Source organism: Mytilus californianus, unplaced genomic scaffold (genome assembly GCF_021869535.1).
Source record: "Mytilus californianus isolate M0D057914Y unplaced genomic scaffold, xbMytCali1.0.p SCAF_9, whole genome shotgun sequence".
In the NCBI taxonomy this organism is placed as follows: Eukaryota; Metazoa; Mollusca; class Bivalvia; order Mytilida; family Mytilidae; genus Mytilus; species Mytilus californianus.
Genome location: NW_026262745.1, coordinates 31523701 through 31545456, shown reverse-complemented (window position 1 = coordinate 31545456; position 21756 = coordinate 31523701). Strand labels below are relative to the sequence as shown.

Sequence of the window (21756 nt, the reverse complement as noted above, 5' to 3'; positions counted from 1 at the left end):
CTGCAAAATAATTTTAAGTGACTGCATTATTGTTTGTTGGAGTTATTGTTTTTATTAATTATTATTGTAACATTCTTAACTGTTGCCTTTAAGTCAACAGATTTGATAATATAATGTTGCAATATGAAGTTTAACTTTGTTATATATATATATATATATATATATTATAACAATATATATATGACATGATTTCTATAAAAAAAAATTGATATGTAAAAGTGGTCAATTAAAGATAAAGTATATTAATAAATACATAGAATAATGTCTTTGAGTATATAATGTAGTTGTATCATGATTATGCCCCTTTTCTCCTTAGACATATCATATAAAGTCATTAACATAGATGATTTATTTACATCTTTAGTCTTAACTCTTTTTTGTTTATTCTATTTAAGCTTATTTACTTTTGTTTATTTACTATTGCAATAAACATGATAAAATTTATTTCAGTTTAATAAAAATGATGATTACAAATATATTTTAAAAAGTCTTAGTGAAATTAGAAACATTCAAATTGAAATGTGAAACTTGTCATTATTGTTGGACTCAGTAGACAATTAAAATATGACTATAATTTCATACTGGGTAACTAATACTTGCTTAATTAGAAGTTGAAAATAATGCTTAACTATGTATCTCTTATATTTACAGATAACAATAGGAACGAAGAAGAGCTTGGAACATTTCAGTTTTGAGGATTTATGAAACAGAGGACTATTTGACATTAGATGATGTTTTACATGGACTTTTTTACATTAATGCCCCTCTATATTTTAAGATATATCATTATTGCATTTTTTTTTATTTACATCCAAAGTCTAAGTATTTTTGTTTATTTTCTAGAAGCTTATTTATTTTTAATTATTTAAATTTTTATTTACATATGTTTCATTTTTACATTATTTTTAAATTTTTCATCCTTTAATTAACCTTTTTTTTCCCTTAACATATTTTTGTTTTTAAATATACACACAGCTACATTTATCATTTTCAGCAGAGCCTATTTGATGAAATAAGATCAAAAGGTACTAACTTCAAGGATATAAATTCTTGACTAATTTTTTCTTGTTGAAAATCAGTTGAAACAAATTTTGACAAAAGAGAATGTGCAAGTCAACGTTAAATGTAAAATATTCTAAATGTCACTGTTGGTGATTTTCTTCCTGCAAAAAGACTACTGATTCTGTAATTGTGAATGCTAGTCATTCTGTGTTGTTTGGGGAAAGACGGTATTGCACCCTAAGTACCTATAATTGTGAATGCTAGTAATTTTGTGTTGTATGGGGAAAGAAGGTATTGCACCCTAAGTACCTATAATTGTGAATGCTAGTCATTTTGTGTTGTTTGGGGAAAGACGGTATTGCACCCTAAGTACCTATAATTGTGAATGCTAGTCATTTGGTGTTGTTTGGGGAAAGACGGTATTGCACCCTAAGTACCTATAATTGTGAATGCTAGTCATTTGGTGTTGTTTGGGGAAAGACGGTATTGCACCCTAAGTACCTATAATTGTGAATGCTTCTCATTTGGTGTTGTTTGGGGAAAGACGGTATTGCACCCTAAGTACCTATAATTGTGAATGCTTCTCATTTGGTGTTGTTTGGGGAAAGACGGTATTGCACCCTAAGTACCTATAATTGTGAATGCTTGTCATTTTGTGTTGTTTGGGGAAAGACGGTATTGCACCCTAAGTACCTATAATTGTGAATGCTGGTCATTCTGTGTTGTTTGGGGAAAGACGGTATTGCACCCTCAGTACCTATAATTGTGAATGCTGGTCATTTGGTGTTGTTTGGGGAAAGACGGTATTGCACCCTAAGTACCTATAATTGTGAATGCTAGTCATTTGGTGTTGTATGGGGAAAGACGGTATTGCACCCTAAGTACCTATAATTGTGAATGCTGGTCATTTGGTGTTGTTTGGGGAAAGACGGTATTGCACCCTAAGTACCTATAATTGTGAATGCTGGTCATTTGGTGTTGTTTGGGGAAAGACGGTATTGCACCCTAAGTACCTATAATTGTGAATGCTGGTCATTTTGTGTTGTTTGGGGAAAGACGGTATTGCACCCTAAGTACCTATAATTGTGAATGCTGGTCATTTGGTGTTGTTTGGGGAAAGACGGTATTGCACCCTAAGTACCTATAATTGTGAATGCTAGTCATTTGGTGTTGTTTGGGGAAAGACGGTATTGCACCCTAAGTACCTATAATTGTGAATGCCAGTCATTTGGTGTTGTTTGGGGAAAGACGGTATTGCACCCTAAGTACCTATAATTGTGAATGCTGGTCATTTGGTGTTGTTTGGGGAAAGACGGTATTGCACCCTAAGTACCTATAATTGTGAATGCTTCTCATTTGGTGTTGTTTGGGGAAAGACGGTATTGCACCCTAAGTACCTATAATTGTGAATGCTAGTCATTTTGTGTTGTTTGGGGAAAGACGGTATTGCACCCTAAGTACCTATAATTGTGAATGCTAGTCATTTTGTGTTGTTTGGGGAAAGACGGTATTGCACCCTAAGTACCTATAATTGTGAATGCTAGTCATTCTGTGTTGTTTGGGGAAAGACGGTATTGCACCCTAAGTACCTATAATTGTGAATGCTGGTCATTCCATATCTGTATGTTTCGTGTATGAATGCTAGTCATTCAGTTTGAAGTTTTTATGTTGACATTCATTTGTTAAGTACAGTGACTAAATTGTCTGCAACTTATCGGACTAAGAGAGAAATGGTTTTATTTGCCAATTTCAACCCGCTATATGTCGACTGGTTTTCTGGCTTTTTCACGCCAATGACCAGAAATTATTTTAGAACAAGTATGTTTCAAGTTTGAATAGGAATTTAATTCATGTTTTGAAACTAAAAAAAAAAAAATATTTTGCAAGGTTACAAAGCTGTTTAAAAATTTTTTCATTAAAATGGTGTGCATTTAGATATTTAACACAGTATTCAAAATGGAAAGATTATGATCCATAGGACTGATACAAAAGGACATTGTCTCATTGGCAATCATACCACATTCTTTATTTTTATATGGAATATTGAAAAGGACTTTTATTACTTTCTTATATTAAATAATAAATATGTTAAAGGTTGATAATGTAGCTGGTGTATTTTTTCTTTTTTCATTTTTTTTTCAATTTGTTTTCCTCTTTTGTTTTTTAGTTTAATAAAAATTGAATCTTATGTATGCTTTAGTGTTCTATTTGGATAAACTAGGTATGAACAAGTAATTTCAATCATCCATATCCAAACCATCCACCAAGACCATTGTATAAATGGTAAAATAATCAGTGCAAAACAGTTGTATCCAATGTTCAGCCTGATTGATTTTCCAATTTGTTTTACATTAATAATCTATCAACATTAATGGTCATTTCACTTTTAATATGGCATGTTTCAAGTCAAGGATATGCATGCAATATATTGCATTGCATGGTCAAGTTTCAATGTATTACTGATATACAAAGGCAGCAGATGCAAAGGGACAATCAAACTTGCAAGTTGAAAACAATGGATAAAGCCATCACAAAAAAATAAAGATGACAAGACAAACATGTGTCTACTTTACAACATGGATCACTAAAGACTCTGAGCAACATGAACCCCACAAACATACAGGTGATCTCAGGTGCTCTGAATGAGAAAGCTGATCCTGCTCAAAATGTAGTATTAAGGATGATATGCCCAAGTGGTCTTTTCCCACATGTGATCACATGATTTTGTAAAACCTTGGTTTTTTAATACTGTAAATTTACAAATTATTGTGTGCATTTATTGTTGCTATTTTTGAAGAATGAACTAAAATGCAAGATTAAATATTGTTGTTTCAGGAAAATCTGTACACAGATATATGAATCTGATTAAGATATAGATCCGGTGTCCAAGCTTTGCTTCCTGTAACGAAAGCGTGGACATAGGATCTGTATTTAAATCAGATTGATAGGCTATCGGAATATAAGTTCTTTTTGATGGGATATTCACCCAGTCACATTATTGCATAAATAAAAACTTCACAATCATTTCTGAATTTACAGTACCTAAAATGTCCACCATAAGAGACATGTAGAAAGAATAGTGTGAAATAAGAGATATGGGTTTAACACCAATTTCAATAATATAAAACAGGATCACCAAAATCAGTGAGACATATACAAGGCATCTTCAAGTTTGATCTTGGAGCAATTTGGCCTTTGTTTTATTTCCCTATTAGTCATATACAGCTTTTACATGAATTGAGACTTGTGTGTTCTTGGCTTTGAGTATTCCTGCTGATTGATTAAAACAATTTTTGTTTCAATAGTTACAGTCCCAAACACCCCTAAAAATGAATGGTTTAGGGTCTAACAGATTCCTTGATAAGGATAGGCACATATAAACAAATGTGGGAGTGTAACCTTCCCACTAGTCTGGTACAGATTTGTTTAACAAGAACAGACCCTAAAAAATCAAGTGAAAAGGGATTGACTCAAACTGGTTCTTCAAGTCGCAGTGCCAGTCTACAAATGTATATTTGTTGATCTCGGGGAAAATGAATACAGATAACTCAATCTCATGAGTTGTGAACATATGGCTAAAAATGTTCAAGTTCTGAATAAGGATAGGCACATATAAACAAATGTGGGAGTGTAACCTTCCCACTAGTCTGGTACAGATTTGTTTAACAAGAACAGACCCTAAAAAATCAAGTGAAAAGGGATTGACTCAAACTGGTTCTTCAAGTCGCAGTGCCAGTCTACAAATGTATATTTGTTGATCTCGGGGAAAATGAATACAGATAACTCAATCTCATGAGTTGTGAACATATGGCTAAAAATGTTCAAGTTCTGAATAAGAACAATAAGACCCATTTAATATAGTGGATCCAAATTTGTTGGGATCCTTCAATGGCTGGTTCAATTCTGTTTTTTAATATTAATGTATACAACACAACATCAAAGATTTCCTGGCTTGCATGTAGATATGTTGTTTTAGTACGTTGTGTAGAGATTAGCTTAGGTTTTTCACCTGGCATGTGTTTTAGGTTTTCATTTTCTTGAAAGTAGGAAGGGGGGCACCACCAGACAACTGAAATAATAACGAAATCCATTCATACACAAAACAAGTCTCAGTGTAGTACCTTAATATGTTACATACTGCATAATGATTAAATATCAATTGACAATAATTGATACGAAGAGTCTGGGCAACAAGGAACAGATTAACAAAAGACGGAACAAAGCAACATTTCACCATTTTTAAAAAGGAAATATATTTGAATTCGAGAAAACATCATCATATTTCATTGTCCTTATCATTTTCGTGGTTAAAAACGGGTAATTTATTGATCTTGTGCTCCATTTTGCGATGAAATAACTCCAAAAACGCCTGAAAAATGTCGATTTTTAACCTCCTGTTCAAGCGTTAATTATGTAAACAAGACAAAGAGTGACGGGAAGTTCTTGGTATAGTCATGTGCCTTTATCTATCTGGGTCACATGTATTTATATCTCAACCAATGAAAAGCTTTAGGATGCAATTGTGTCAGTTATTTCCAGACGGGGGTATTACCCGCGGTTTTTTGGAAGTCAACGGAGGTCGAAACTTTATTTGTCATATTTCAATAACGAACCAATTATTTTAATTTTTTTTTGGCAGTCGTTTAACAAAATCTATTCTGATGAAAATTAAACCGCAGATACTGTTGAATGATAAGTCGTTTTGATAAATTTATTGTCTGAATCGCATGCTACGTTTTTGTTTACAAGCTGATTACAGCGCCACCTCGAAATTTTTCGATTATGTCCCCTTTCCCGCGTGACCACCGGAAGGAACTCTTCAATGTCACTGGCTTTCCCACTGAAAGGTATTAAAATAGAAAATGACATCATAGTCATGGCTAAAAATAAACAAAATCCTTAATCAGCAACATTTTACAGTAATATCTAAAAATAAAATTCCTTTGTAACCATAAAAGCCCATTTAAATACATCATGACAGATATTAAAATAGAAAATGACATCATAGTCATGGCTAAACATAGCAAAAACCTTAATCAGCATCATTTAACAGTCATATCTAAAAATAAAAATTTCTTTGCAACCATAAAAGTAAAATAGAAAATGACATCATAATCATAGCTAAAAATAAACAAAATTTTTTTTTATTACCAAATTTTAAATGGAGTTTATTAAACTAAAACAATAAATTTGCAACCATAAAACCCCATTTAAACACATCATAAAAGTATTAAATAATTCAACTACATCATAAGGCTATAAAAATAGAAAATGACTTCATAGTCAAGGCTAAAGGTAAACAAAAAACCTTCATCAGCAAAATTTTATATTGGCAAATTTCCAATGAAGTTTATTATACTAAAATTGTTGGCAAATTTCCAATGCATTTATTAACAATAAAGTTATTGGCAAATTTCCAATTTACATAATTTAAAAGCAGTGTAAGTGAGATATTTAAATGAGTTTGAATTACCAACCTTACACTGCTTTTAAATAATGTTTTGTACTTATTTGTCTATTAACCTGGAAACCCTTATTTTTTCACCTTTTTTTCCCTTATTATTTAAAGGTTTGAGCCATAACCCTACCCCAAAGCCAATTCTTAAATTCCAATGTAACCTAAATTTACAATATACATAACTTCAATTTAAGTTTTTGATAAAATCAAACCACATCATTATTATTTGCTTTTATATCTAAATCAGAAATAATTAACCAACTTTAATGGAAAATTTTCACACATCACGCCCCCCCAAACTCAATCCCAGCCTTCAGTTTGTGGTATGGTACCTTGCAGTACAATTTCACAGAGATCCAATTACTTAAACACAATTAATTGTTGGAAACTAAAAAAAAATGCTTATTTTTAACCCCTTTTTTAGCCCCTTATTCCTAAACATTTGAGCAATTATCCCCCAAACTCAATTCCAACTTTCTCTTTGTGATCAGAATTAACCAACTTAAAATGGAAAATTTTAAAGAAAAAAAAAGGAAAAAAAATCCCCCCCCCCCCCCCAAAATTTTTTGACCCACTTCCCTTTGTGGTATGGTACCTTTAAGTACAATTTCAGAGAAATCCATACACTTGAACACAAGTTAATGTCTGGAAACTAAAAACATGCTTATTTTTGCCCCCTTTTTTGGCCACTTATTAATAAATGTTTTGGACAAACATTTTACAATAATATTTAAAACTGAAATTAATTTGTAACCTTAAAATTAAATAGAAAATGACATCATAGTCATAGCTAAAAATAAACAAACTATTGGTAAATTTCCAATGGAGTTTATTATATTAAAACAATAAATTTGCAACCATAAAAGCGCATTAAAATACATCATAAAAGTATTAAATTTTTTTTAACTACATCATAAGGCTATTAAAATAGAAAATGACATCATAGTCAGACTAAAGGTAAACAAAAAACCTTCATCAGCAAAATTTTATATTGGCAAATTTCCAATGAAGTTTATTATACTAAAATAATTGGCAAATTTCCAATTTACATAATTCAAACATAGTGCAGGTGAGATATTTAAATGAGTTTGAATTACCAACCTTACACTGCTTTTAAATAATGTTCTTTACTCAATTATTTGTCTATTAAAATGGAAACCCAATTTTTTTAACCTTTTTTCCCCTTATTCCTTAAACGAAAAAAATAATTACCCTTTTTTGACCCCCCCTATGATTCATCACCCCCCTTCCCCCCCAAACCAAGCTCAATAACAGCCTTGCCTTTGTGGTATGGTACCTTGTAATACAATTTTAGAGAGATCCATACACTTGAACACAAGTTATTGTCTAGAAACTAAAAAATGCTTATTTTTCACCCCTTTTTAGGCCCCTTATTACTAAACGTTTTGGGCAATTACCACAAAACTCAATTCCAGCTTTCCCTTTGCGAAATGGAACCTTGTAGTAAAATTTCAGAAAGATCCATACACTTACACACAAGTTATTGTCATGAAACTAGAAAAATGCTTGTTTTTTGCCCCCTTTTGGCCCCTTATTCCTAAAATTTTGAGGAAATTAACCCCAAAATCAATCCCATCATCGACCCTTTGTGATATGGAATCTTGTAGTACAATGTCAAAGAGATCCATACAATAACACACAAGTTATGTCTGGAAGTTACAAAAATGCTTATTTTCGGCCCCTTTTTGGCCCCTAATTATGTTGGTACCATAACCCCCAAAATCAATCCCCACCTTCCTATTGTGGTATTGAACCTTATGGTAAAATTTCATAGAGATCCATTCACTTAAACTAAAGTTAGAGTGCGAAAACCATTGTGTATTCGGACGACGACGCCGGACGACGACGACGACGACGACGACGACGACGCCAACGTCATACCAATATACGACCACAAAATTTTTTTGCGGTCTTATAAAAACTGGTCAGTCTAGAGTCAGGAAATGTGTCTGGGAAGGTTGACAAGTCTTCCTGAGACCTGTTATTCGTGAAAAGGCAAGTAAACAATCCGACACCATGTGTCGGTATTACAAAGCAGGGTTCATTTTTATATCAATTTCCTGAAAATGCATTAAGTGTTTCATTTGACGTTAAACAGCCATTCATCAATCCATCATTTTTCCATAGCCTATTTTACTATCGGTTTACTCTTTTATAATGTAGTATCATAAAAAAAACACATTTCGTATTGTGTTAAAACCGTATAAAGTTTTTTATAGATATATACGGATATATCAAAGTGAGACAATACTGATAAGCGATAACCTTGTATATCGTCAAAATACATGGTCATCATTTTATTTTTAACCTTTAATAAACTTTGAAATTGAAGAGCAAATTGACCATTCAAGATGAAAACCTCTGCCGGGTAAAAAGAATCTCTGGAAATGGTTCCAACGTCGTCTTGCATACATGTTGTTCGATGTGATCCATAACTCACAATTCAAGATATCTGGATTAACTGTATGACAAGCAGTAACAAGTTTATCCAAGAAAAGGGCTTCCTGTCTTCTGCACCACTCTAAATTAATCGGTTCTAAACATTCATCTGCCTCTGAATTATCATCCTCTATTCTTTTAAGGAAATCATGCTCCAAGCCCAAACATTAGCTCAAATTTCGGTACTCTTGACCTGAAATTAAAACCACATAATATTTGGTTAATATACATATTGTATGACAATTAAATGAAATCAGAGATTAAAAAGGGTAATATGATTATCTTATTTGTAAAGGTAAGTTACACAAATAATTCGTCGTAAACTAGGGGGAAGAACAGTTTAAGCGTCTACTCACCAACACTGTGTTTGATTCGCTTGCAGAAATCCTTTAGTTCTGATGGAAGGGTACTTGTAGTTTTTGGTTACTCGACTTTTTCCAATCCTTCGCAAAGTTTGTCACACAGAATTTCAAATCTTTTTTGAGTACGTGTAACCTTGGAAATAATTCTGTCTATCTTGCTAAGGGCAAGGTTTGCCTCTTCGTTGTCGTCTATAGATTTTGACAAACTTTTCATATTCTGAGCGATCTATTTAAAAATTAAAGTTATACATTAACAGACCATGTGAATCCACCTGTGTATTGCGAATATATATATATATTCAATGTTAGATACTCCATTTTTCGGTAGCAGTTTTAATTTGTGGTAGGCAGTTCAGTTTGAGCTTAAGTATAGGTGTTATACCACACATTAAACGAATTACATTGAAAATATATGTATCAGACAGGCCTGATGAGATGGACGTATAGACAACTGTTTAAGAACTAAAACGGGTCCCATTATAGACATTTTACGACCAGAGCTATACGTTCTAGCCAGTCCCCAATCCGCATACGTTTTTTTTAGAATCGAGTTTGGATGGTTTGAGAACTATTGATGTGTGACCAAGGAGTCAAAACAAGCAAAAAAAAAAGTAAAATAAAAAAAAGTCTTCTTTTCAGCTGTACTTCTTTAAATGTCATACAACCAAATCAACAAGTCACATCGAGGAGCAGCCCTACGATATGTTATATAAAAAAAACTTATTTATTTATTATAGTTAGTTAGAAGAATGTATTCCCCTTTTCACCAGAAGGCAATATTTTAATTTTCCCATTACAAATAATCTTTTCTTTACAGTGGGTAATCTAGATATAGAAGTCTAAAATATTGTGTTTAGTTAAATTTATAAATACAATGTATACTCTTTTGCTTACCTCTTGCATTTTGATTTTCATATCTACATTTTCCGGAATGAATGCCATCAAGCTATCATCTTCGTTAATTTTTGGATGGAAATCCAACAACACTGGAACTTTATCTGTACTCTCTACATCATTAAATGATTTTTGCAAAAATGTTTCTTTCATTCCATTTTGAAAAACAATTGGGGCAGTTGCGCGCTCCGTTAACTGAAAGAACTGTGAACTTGTTGGACAACTTTTATATTTTAAATTTCTTGCTTCTTGCGCACCTTTGTTTGTCCGCTTTCGTAATGTTATAGTCTTTAAAATGATCATCAAAAAATGTAATGACTTCTTATCGTGTATTTATACCTTGTATTTGTGGATCATAAAGCTCATACAATTAATTGAATTAGATTTGGAAAAGCAAAACTTCCAAAGTTCTATTAAAATATTTACAATATAAGTCTCTTTTCTCTTGCAAAGGTATACAAACATTTAACTGTTCTACCTTTTACACTTGTATTCTCCATTGTAAAGTTAGACAAAATTTTGTTTGCAAGACGCTCGTTTCGTCTTCAAAAGATTCATCAGTGACGTTCGCACCAAAAAGTACAAAGATGAAGAGCATTGAGGACCTAAATTCCGAAAGGTTTTTCCAAATCAACTGAGGTATTTTATTCCTGAAGTAGAATATCCTTAGTGTTTCCAAAAACGCAAAGTTTTGGTAGATTTAGATTTAGTTAAAAACTCTCCATGATCGATATAAACAAAATGTCAAATATGTGTGTTCTTTCTTCTTCAGTTTTACAACAAAATTTCAGGATACTGAAGATTATTTGTCGTTGCGTGGTATTTACCAAAATTTAGTTGTCTTGTAAATGCCCAAGAAAAAGACATAAATAAACTCATCATAGATACCAGTATTGAAATTTTGTATTTGCGCCAGACTCATCAGTGACGCTCGAATAAAAAAAAGTTAAAAAGGCCAAATAAAGTACGAAGATAAAGAGCATTAATGACCAAATTTCCTAAACGTTTTTCCAAATACAGCGAAGGTAATCTATTCCTGAGGTAGAAAAGCCTTAGTATTTCAAAAATGTAAAGTTTTGTAAACAGTTAATTTATAATTAGGACCATATCAATGGTAATTCATGTCAACACAGAAAATTTATAATATGTGAATGTATAATACAAAAAAAAAAAAAAAAAAACGAAACAAAAGTGATTAAAATTATTATTATTTACCAAATTTGGCGTCTGGATTAAACTACTTAACAGATAACACCTTGCATAAGGCGTGCTCTGAAGCTATGAACTGTGGTTAACTGTACTGTGGCTATTGGTAGCATGTTCTATTGAATGATGGTGTGTGTAAAAAATACCATTTATGTGTTTCCTTTGTGGTTCTTATATGTCTATGAGTATTTGGTTGGTTTTGTCTTGTTCGACGGTCTGTTGGTAATAGTATTTCAGATGATATTGCTATAAGACCGTGAATAACTGTTTAAAATATCATTAGACGTGTTTTAAGGCGGCGTTCAGCTCATGTAGGTAATTTTAAGTTGTTCATTATATTTGTAACACTACTGGTGTTATAGTAGTAATTACAAATGTAGCTAGTTACTCGTGTCTGATCCATTGCTATTTTTAAGAAGCATCTTTTGTTTGAGAGTCCCATAAACTGCAGCTGTATTCTAATTTAGGTCTGACTATTGCTTGATATGCTCTGGATTTAATGTCTGTGTTTGATATTTTTAAATTTCTTTTAAGGAATCCTAAGGATTTATTTCTGTTTGAGATAATGTTGTCATTGTGTAGGTTCTATTTCAGATTTGATTGTAGAGTAACGCCCATATATTCAGCAGATGTAACAGTTTCAAGAATGTGGTCATGTTTGATGTAATCATGTATGTATGGTTTCATTTTATGAGAACTTGAGAGTTTGGTGCATTTGTCCGAGTGCAAAGCCATAAGCCAATCTGCTTCCCACTTTGCTGCAGCATCTAGATCTTCTTGTAATTTGTTGCAGTCTGATTGAGATTTGCTTTCTCTATATATGATGCTGTCATAAGCAAAGAGTCTTAATTTGCTATGTGTAAGATATTCGGAGAAGTAAATGATGTAAATGAGAAATAATATTGGGCTCAGAACAGTACCCATGGAACTCCAGATGTGACTGGCATTGATGTAGAGGAAATACCATTAAAACGTCGGTTTGAGTTCAATCGGATAAGAAAGCTTGGATCCAGCTAAGCGTTATTTTTTCTTATACCACACAGTAATTTAGTTTGTAAGGTATTATTGGTAAGGAACTTTATCAAATGCTGTAGCAAAGTCATAATGATGAGGTCAGTTTGTGTAAGAGAGACGAACGATATCAAAGGGACATTCAAACTCACAAGTCGAAATAAACTGACAACTCTATGGTTAAAAAGAAACAGACAAACAACAGTACACAAAACACAACACAGAAAACTAAAGACTGAGCAACACGAACCCCACTAAAACCTGGGGGTTATCTCATGTGTTGATCAGCATCATTTACAGGTAAATCACAGATTATTTTGTATATGTAGTTTCAGTACTTTTTACGTAGTTCTTTCTCTACTTACTTTTTAAGTTTTCTTTACTTTTCCTGGATTATTTTGTATCTTACGATGTGCCATACTTTGTTGTTGATAAGTTTTCATAATTTATTTGTCACCCAAGGTATATGTGTTTATGTGTTATCAATTTGTGAGATTATGTTTTTCGATTGATGTAACAAGGTCTACTTTAAAGGTGTTTAAAGGTGTTCCATAATGTGTCAATATTACTTGTTTCATAATTTTGTTCTAATGTTCTTAGTATTTTCCCAGTTAGCTTCATCCAATCTAAGGATTTTTCTTGGTACTTCCCTTACTCTTTTGAGCCCTGTTTCTTTTTTAATGTAAACTATGTCATGTTTTGCTTAGCCATCTGGTGGTAATGTTGTGATTTTTTCATATTTGTTCAGTTTGTTGTACGTATAGCTTTATCTGTCACTTGATGTAGGTTTTGATCATTTGTAATATCTAGTAATAGTAATAGGAATAGTTGATGTAATTTTTGTTCAGGTTTGCCTGTAACTACAGATGGTAAAGATAAAGGCAACAGTAGTATACCGCTGTTCAAACCCAACAATTTGGCCCAAGTAAAAGTCGCTTTCAACCCATCTATTTAAAGTTGAAGTATTTTTAATTCTATGTAATGGTATGTTTGAATTTTCGAGAGATGTTCCATCATCAGAGAGAGGTCGATACTAGGTAACAATGATCTTTTTTGTACCTGTGATATTTATTTCGGAACATAAAAGTTCACATTCGCTAATTTTTGAGCTTATGGACTCTTTTGTGACTGCTAAAAGTACCAACCCCCCGTGTTTTATTTTTATACAGTATTTGTGGACAATATTCAGTAATGTTCCCATAATGATGTCAAGTTTAACTGAGTTAATGATCTCTTATAAATCTGGTTTTATATTACAAGTTGATTGGAAGTTCATATTTAATATTCTAATGGGTTTCTTTATTTGATTTTGGTTTGCTTTAGTTTTGATATTAATATGTGGTTTATATCTGTCATCAACATGTACTTTTGGTGATGAAGTGTCCGTTGGTGCCCAGGGCTACTTAATACTGAACATGTTCTAAGGGTTGAAAATTGAATTTCAGTTTCAACGCTAAATGTTGAATTAAATATTGCTGTAGAGAAATTTGGCATACTACATTGTAATTATTCACAAGACACATTACTTACATCAATACATCTAAATGTATTTGCTAACTTGTTTACTTTCAGTTGAGCTGCAATAACTCCTGTTACATGAATGTTTGAACTATTAGTAGTTACAAATGTAATTATGTTCTCATCTTGGTGACTGAACTTTAACTGAGATAGATAGTTTGCTATTAGTAAAATGATGGATAAGCTCAAATACGTATAGTACAGTGTTGCATGATGTTTCTGGTTTATTTGTTCACTTTATTGTGTATGTGCTAAGTCTACCTTTAAAGTAGGATGTTGATATTGAAGGGGTATTTGTTAGATCGTCGTCATTTCTGCTACCAAAGGGTTCTTGTTTATCATGACATAGCCTAGTTAGTTAAAAGAATCAGTGCAGTTTGCAATTGGAAGCAGAAATTAGTGCGGTTTTATGTTGTGTGTGTTTTTCTACAACAAATGTATTTTCGAATGTAAATCAAAACAACATAATTTTTGAAGAGTGTATTTGGATAAATATAATTAACCAGATATGACAATTTTCTGTACAAACTTTGCTGAAAAACGGACATAATGTCAAATTGATTGAACAACAATTCATACAATACAAATTTCCTGGCATTTCCTTCACGCATGCGCAATCCTCTTTTAACTTGACATGCTATCAGACATTCAACAATTTATATTTTTATAAATAGTCGTGTCCATGAACCAATCTCAGCAAAACATACTAATACTATTGTCTATCGGTGACAGGGGCGTAGCTTAACCTTTTTAATGAAGTGGAATCACTAACTAAAGGGCGAGGGGTCCATTAGGGGGCCTCGGAAGCTATACATACATACTCAAATTCAAAACAAACACAACCGTAAAAAAACTTGTACATTTTTGTTGTGGTTTTTTGGTAATCTTTTTGTTTTAACTTCGACTCGAATGAAGACTAAACCTTGTCGTTGAGTGTGTATGAGTTTCATAAAATTTGGATGAGCCAAATATAAGTTAGGGTAGGGAATTATAAATTTGAAAGACGGAAGGACGAAATGACACTCAATGGTAACACATACTGCCCCATTTGCCTAGCGGGAAGGGGATACAAATGTGTCTCTTCAACATCACTCAGCATATGTATATACATATCGGAAAACAGTAATGTATATATTTATGTAAGTTTCATGTCTGACAAACATACGGATAGACACATTAAAATGTCCTGACGGAAAAATACATATGTCCATGAAAGTATGACATATTCAATACTGCAAACATGAGCTATGAGGAGCTTTACTGTCTTCATACAAAATACTTTTTTTTTGGGGAAGGGGCTTTTTTTTATATTGATTTGAATACCAAAGGGATTCTGAAGGAGATGATTTTATTTTCATCGTATGAGGCATTACTCTTAAGCCTGTCAAACAATGAGCTGATTCTTTTCCTACCAAATACAAAATCGACAACTGTGAGCTATTGCTTACTAGTTACAACTAGGATACCCTACATTACAAAGTGGTATCAATTGTCAGACAGGAAGTAGGGAGGAACTGACAGGTAAAATCAAATTCATGAAGCTTGTTACTTAATACTAGATTTCTGCAAGAAATAGTTCATGAGAAAAATGCCACTAAAACTTCCATTCATGACCACATGTTCGAAAATAAAAAGAGGTCAAGGAAGTAGGAAACTGAGGAGTATTTTGCTGTGATGAATAGTTGCTAAGAAAAATGGTGTTACGGACTGATGCCTTGACAAAGATACACATGTACAGTAACCAGTATCCCCCGTACTCCGTTGAACAAAGAATGGGAGGATAAAAAAATAAATATCATTCCCAATAAGTGCATTATGTGGGAACCAAACCGGTCGTTTTTACAGGTGGCTGCCCACCCCTTTCTTTGCATTGGCCTTAGCTTTAAGTCGCGATTTAACAAACACACCGATGGTGAGTCATCGACCTTTTCTGATTGTTAGTGATTGATGAAGAGACGCTATGGTTTTTTTTATACTGATCCTAAAGTTTGAAGAAAAAAATAATTTGGCTTCGATGGGTTTAAAAAATAAATAATTGGATGCTTTTTCACCAAGTCTGTAAAAAAAAAACGCCTTTCTCTATGTTTGGTTTTTGTTTTGTTCTTAGACTTAGTTCTACTCTTATTTGTGCGTCAAATTATAAATTAGCTTAAAGGAAACTTGTATTTTGCAATATTATATATTATATATTATCTTTGTTTGTCTCTCTCTCTCTCTCTCTCTCTCTCTGTTTTTGTTTTATGTTTGTTTATGTCTAGTTTTTGTGAAAACGACGTCGATGCACGTGCTGTCGTGCCTCCGGGAAGCGCTCCTATGGTTTTTTTTTCCTTGTCCGTATATAGTTTCTATAACGACTTTCCAAGTCTCGCTGTGTATATGTTATATGCATTTACATGTTCGCCTCCCATTGCAGGTTTATTCTATTTTTGTTTTGTTAATGCACGATTTGGTGATCCATACATGTTGCATGTTTCGCTTTAATATATATTCCCTTTACTTTCTTAAATTGTTGAATCCTGATTTGACCTTTCTTCGGTAGATTGTCCTGAGATACATTTAAACTTTTAACTATCTATATGTTTGAAAGGATTTCCCAAAAGTAATGGTATGTCGTAATCAAATAGTCCTTTATAAATGATTTGATGATATAATTTAGGTCATTTTCGACCTAGGCCGTACATCATAATCACGTATCCTAGCCTAATTTATTTTTATTTATTATAATATTCGATTATAGTTACTAATTATTAAAATCATCCAAGGGTGACAGGGGAGTAAAGATATGGTAACCACAGGTCTTCTTCCGACCGGTAGTAATACCCTTGCAAAAGTGGGGCGTCCATTCAGCTGTGCGGAGTGTACAAGTACGCAGCCACGACCGGTCAGAATGGGGACGATAAATCCGATGCATCGTGAAGAGAGAGTGCCACGCTCCCTGCTCGTTAAGAACCATTGTAACAACTTTTTGAGGAGTCCGTAGGTGGCCTGTTACAAGGCAAAATTTCTGTCCCTATCAAATATACTCTCATTTTTTAGTGGGTGTCAAATTACTAAAAAAAAAAAAAAAATCAAATATAGAGATTGATATTGAGATAAAATTAAAACTACCAGATTCACACTTGCTTATTTTCTCGCAACTAGATAGTATAAGCAACTCAAAAGGAATTTAATATTAGCATACTTATGTTTTTCTAAATAACCATAAAAGAGAGATTGTTAAAACACAAGATCACCGGAAAATTAGTAAGGCGGTGTACCAAAATTTATACGAACACTAGAATTATTCAACTATAAATTAAAGAAGAAATAAACCAACGCATGCACAAAACTAACTTCCAGACACATGTCTAATAAATTGATAGACGGTTCAAAGCTATGGATAATAAAACGCAAAATTGCAAACAATAAAGAAAAAAGACAACGATACAATACATACAGACGACATAAAAGACGGTAATATAAATACGTGAAAAAGGTACAAAAGGCTGTAAAATATGTTGAAATATTTACAAAAGAAAAACTATGTAATGCTGAAATACTAGTTCTAGCGAAAGGACTTAAATTCATTCCTAGTGCAACACTTCAAAATGCAAAGAAATCTCTCATAAATGACTTAAAAAAACTAGCACATAAAATGAGATGCACATATCACTTTGATGAAGGATCTACACACATTCAACCGTCATCCGTTTCTTTCAAAAAAGTGGGTATAATCCAATCATGGCAAATGATGCAAATGAAAAATACGTATTTTCAACAAGAATTGAACGTTAGAAAATTCAAATTAATACATTAGGATAACCTATCAAAAACTTAAAGAATGGCATTGCAATCTTTACATAATAAACAGTTAACACATAGTTATGTCTCGCCTGTCGGCATACATTTCTGAAAAAGACAATATGAGGAACAGCAACAATGTTCATTATTTTAAAGTCGCTTGACCATGATCTAGTGGGCAGGGCCTTAAAATGGTCGACAAACTGAGATTTACAGACTGTAATGTAACTTTATAGAAAATATTGTTGTCTATTGTAAGTAGTTCCTGTCAATCTAACTATTAATACAAATAGTCGTCAAACTTAAAAATGTATTGATAGGGATGCGACTTTATACGAAATATTATTGATTTCTCACAATAAGTTCCTATCAGAATGACTTAGGCAGAAACTTAACAATAAAAACTGCGTATCAATTGAATGTGACTGGACCATGACCTAATGGCAAGGCCTAAAAATAGTCGTCAAACTGATATGAACTAATAGTAATGCAACTTCATACAAAATATCATTGATCTATCAAAAGTAGATCCTCTTAATCTAAATTAAGCAGAAAACTTAGAATTGAAAAATGCTAATTAATTCAAAGTCACTTGACCATTTCCTAAGGAGAAGGGCCTCAAAATAGTCATAAAACTTATATGAACTGATAGTAATGCTTCTTCATACAAAATATTATTGATCTATCACAAGTATATCTTACATAAATCAAACTAACTCAAGCAGAAAACTTAACATTGAAAAATGATAATAATTGCAAAGTCACTAGACCATGATCTAGGGGCAGTTCCTCAAAAAAGTCGTCAATATTTTATGTACTGATAGTAATGCGACTTCATACAAAATATCATTGATCTATCACAGGTAGATCCTACATGTATCAAACTAACTCAAGTAGAAAACGTTACATTGAAAATTGCTACATAGACCATGATCTAGGAGTAGGATCTCAAAATAGTCGTAAAACTGATATGAACTGATAGTAATGCTACTTCATACAAAATGTCATTGATCTCTAACAAGTAGATCCTATCAAACAAACTTCAACAGAAAACTTAAAATTGAAAAATGATAATTAGTTCAAAGTCATAAGACCATGTCCTAGGGGACAGGGCCTCAAAATAGTCGTCAATCTGATATGTTCTGAAAGTAATGCGACTTCATACAAAATATATTTGATCTATCACAGTTATATCTTACATGTATCAAACTCAAGCAGAAAACTTAACATTGAAAATTACTTATCATTTCAAAGGCACTATACCATGATATTCGTTTCAGGGCCCAAACATAGTCGTCAATCTGTTATGAACTGATATTAATGCAACATCATACAAAATATCATTGATATATCACAAGTAGAATCTACCAAACTAACTTAAGCAGAAAAGTGACAATTGAAAAATGCTAACTACTTCAATGTCACTGACCATTTCCTTAGGAGGAAAGGCCTCAAAATAGTCGTCAAACTGATATGTTCTGATAGTAATGCGACTTCATACAAAATATCATTGATCTATCACAAGTAGATCCATTCAAACTAAGTTAACGATTGATGACGCCATCGTCGCCGTCGCCGAAAAAGCAATCCCTATTGTGAACATTTTCCATATATCTTTTTCTCTCTCTCATGTGCATATATTAAATTATAGTAGGAGGAAGAATTTACATTAGACAACATTTGTAAGACGAATGAAGGTTTTACAACCACTCGATCTTTTAAAAAAAAAAATTTCGAAGCAAACTTTGACCTACCTTGATATACATTCGCTCATCGAAAACTGTAATTTTGGCATAGCAGCACGATATCTTTTTTTTGACACACTGAAAATAAAATAAATAGAATTTAGAAATTCGTACTTCATATAATAGATATTCTAGAAATAGCTACAAATGTATCGGTAAGGGCGTTGTGAATTTCCCTTTGCAAATACAAAATGTTCAATTGATTCAGATAAATGTTTACGTTGTCTGATGTGTCCTTTCAACTTCGAGAGGAAAGGAAAATCCCCAAAACAAACATATCCAACATATGTGTTTGTACATCTGTTAAATTTATTTATTTAGTAGCAAGATTTAGTTTTTTCAAATGCAATTTATTATTGTAAATTAACATTTGATGACGATACTTCACATAGGGTAAATGTTTTCTCGTTTACTACGAGTTCTCGTGTAATCTTCTTAAATACTAGTACATGTATGTACAAAGAACTGAACAAGAATGATGTCAAATAAATAAACGAACAAATCATCTAAAATAAGTTGTTACAGTAGTCAATAATCAATTCGCAGTTTCAGAATCGAAAGGAGCAGGGGTAATCTCATTGTTCGTACCCAAAAATGAATACAACGTCACGTCATTGGCTGAATTTCAATTGTTTCAGACGTTGTAAGCCCATCACAGCGTTTTTTGTGTACACTTTAACAATATTACGCAGAATGCTCTAAATTTTGAAACGGCGAATTGCTGAATGGTTTACAGTAGATTTGTACATCTCGCGTCCTTCCTTTGCAACAATAGAAATTAAAAAAACGTATCGGACTAATTTGCATAAAAGGAATTATACATGTATTCACCAGTTCTCAATTGTTTTCAATATTTTAAAACGTCCTTTTCTTTTCTGCAAGTGTTATTACGGCTTATGACATATGTATAAAATTAGCAAAGGAACTACAGAATATAGACGTTCCAGGAAGTCCCATTGTATCTTTCTGTAATAGCCCCTTAGAACGAATTGTAAAATTCATTGATTACTTTATCAAACCTGCTGTTGTCAACCAATTTTGAACATACACACAAGATACAACTTCTTTTATAAACAAATTGGAATACATAAGAGCAAATGCTGATATATTAAAGAGTTCATTTGACATTTCTAGTTTGTATATCAATCTACATCATACTGCAATTATAAACAAAGTCGACAGAGCATGGCCGCTAATAATGCAATGTGAATTTTACATCCCGGTGCCTCCCAAAAAGGATATGTTAGAATTTCTGCAAATTGCCGTTGAAAACAATGATATTGAACTCAACGGGCATTTTTTTAGACGAAGAGTCGGAGTACCGTAGGGGTCATCAATTTTCAACTTATTAGAATATATGAAATAGTTTCTGAAAATTAATATTGAAACGGTTCTCACACTCGCCCGAAATTTCTCTTCTATCTGTCCACAGAGATGGCAGATTTTAATTATTCAAAAAAAGCTAACAAACGTTTTTTTTTTAAATTTACCAAATAGCAAATATTATTTATCCATTGTTGAAATTCACACATGAAATTTCTAATAATCAAATACAAATTTTGGACGTAACGATATTCAAAGGAGATAATTTAAAACGGAATAAATATTAGATAATTCTTATATGATTTACATATTAGAGAATACGTTGATATGATTGGTTGAGAGGACTTCCGGTAGTTGTTCTTGACGTTGTTTATTTTTCGATAGACGACGTTGACCGAACTTCTTTTCGTAACCAATGTAAACAAGATGGCGGCGATAATTACGAGTGTGGAAAAATAAATTCCTTATCTCCAATTTTAAAGAATTATAAGGACTAAACGCCTTTTTAAAGGAATTTATTGTTGTATAAACTGTACCAAGTCACTCACAAACATATCATAAAAGTCCGACTTTTATTTGTTTGTGAGTGAATTGGTCGAGTTTATACACCAATAAATGCCTTTAAAATATGCGTTTAATCCTATAATATCAAATTATATCGCAAACGTACGGATAACTACCAATATTTAGATACATTACACTGTTGATTCGATCGTGTAATAACAAAGATGACATTGACATATATCTCAAACTATTCAAACACAAGCCTATACTTAGGGGATACAAGGACAATGAAATTAATCAACTAGTAAATAAAGTACTACGAAAAATTACAAAAAAAAACCCATTATATTATAAAACAGAAAAGTCCAACACTAGTCATAGAACGAAATGTATCAATAATTCCTTTATTTAAGCAGTTAGAAAAACGAAAGAGATTGGATTGAAGATAACACAACCGCTAAACATATATTTCCCAGACCGCCTATAATTGCTT

General features: G+C 32.5%; 2 long non-coding RNA genes across 8 annotated transcripts; one reads left to right on the top strand and one right to left on the bottom strand.

Annotated features, from left to right (window-relative positions):
- Window positions 1–920: 920 nt before the first annotated feature.
- On the bottom strand, window positions 921–3004 carry LOC127715131 (uncharacterized). Of its 7 annotated transcripts, none has more exons than XR_007988173.1 (5): window positions 2865–3004; window positions 2400–2643; window positions 1888–2207; window positions 1312–1503; window positions 921–1247 (listed from the first exon to the last, which is right to left on the bottom strand). It is a non-coding gene; the product is annotated as an uncharacterized LOC127715131 (long non-coding RNA). The 7 variants fall into 7 exon arrangements; XR_007988178.1 differs by having other exon boundaries at window positions 1312–1439; XR_007988176.1 differs by having other exon boundaries at window positions 2080–2207.
- On the top strand, window positions 2493–3190 carry LOC127715134 (uncharacterized). The gene is made up of 2 exons (XR_007988181.1): window positions 2493–2623; window positions 2981–3190. It is a non-coding gene; the product is annotated as an uncharacterized LOC127715134 (long non-coding RNA).
- The last annotated feature ends 18566 nt before the right edge of the window (window positions 3191–21756 follow it).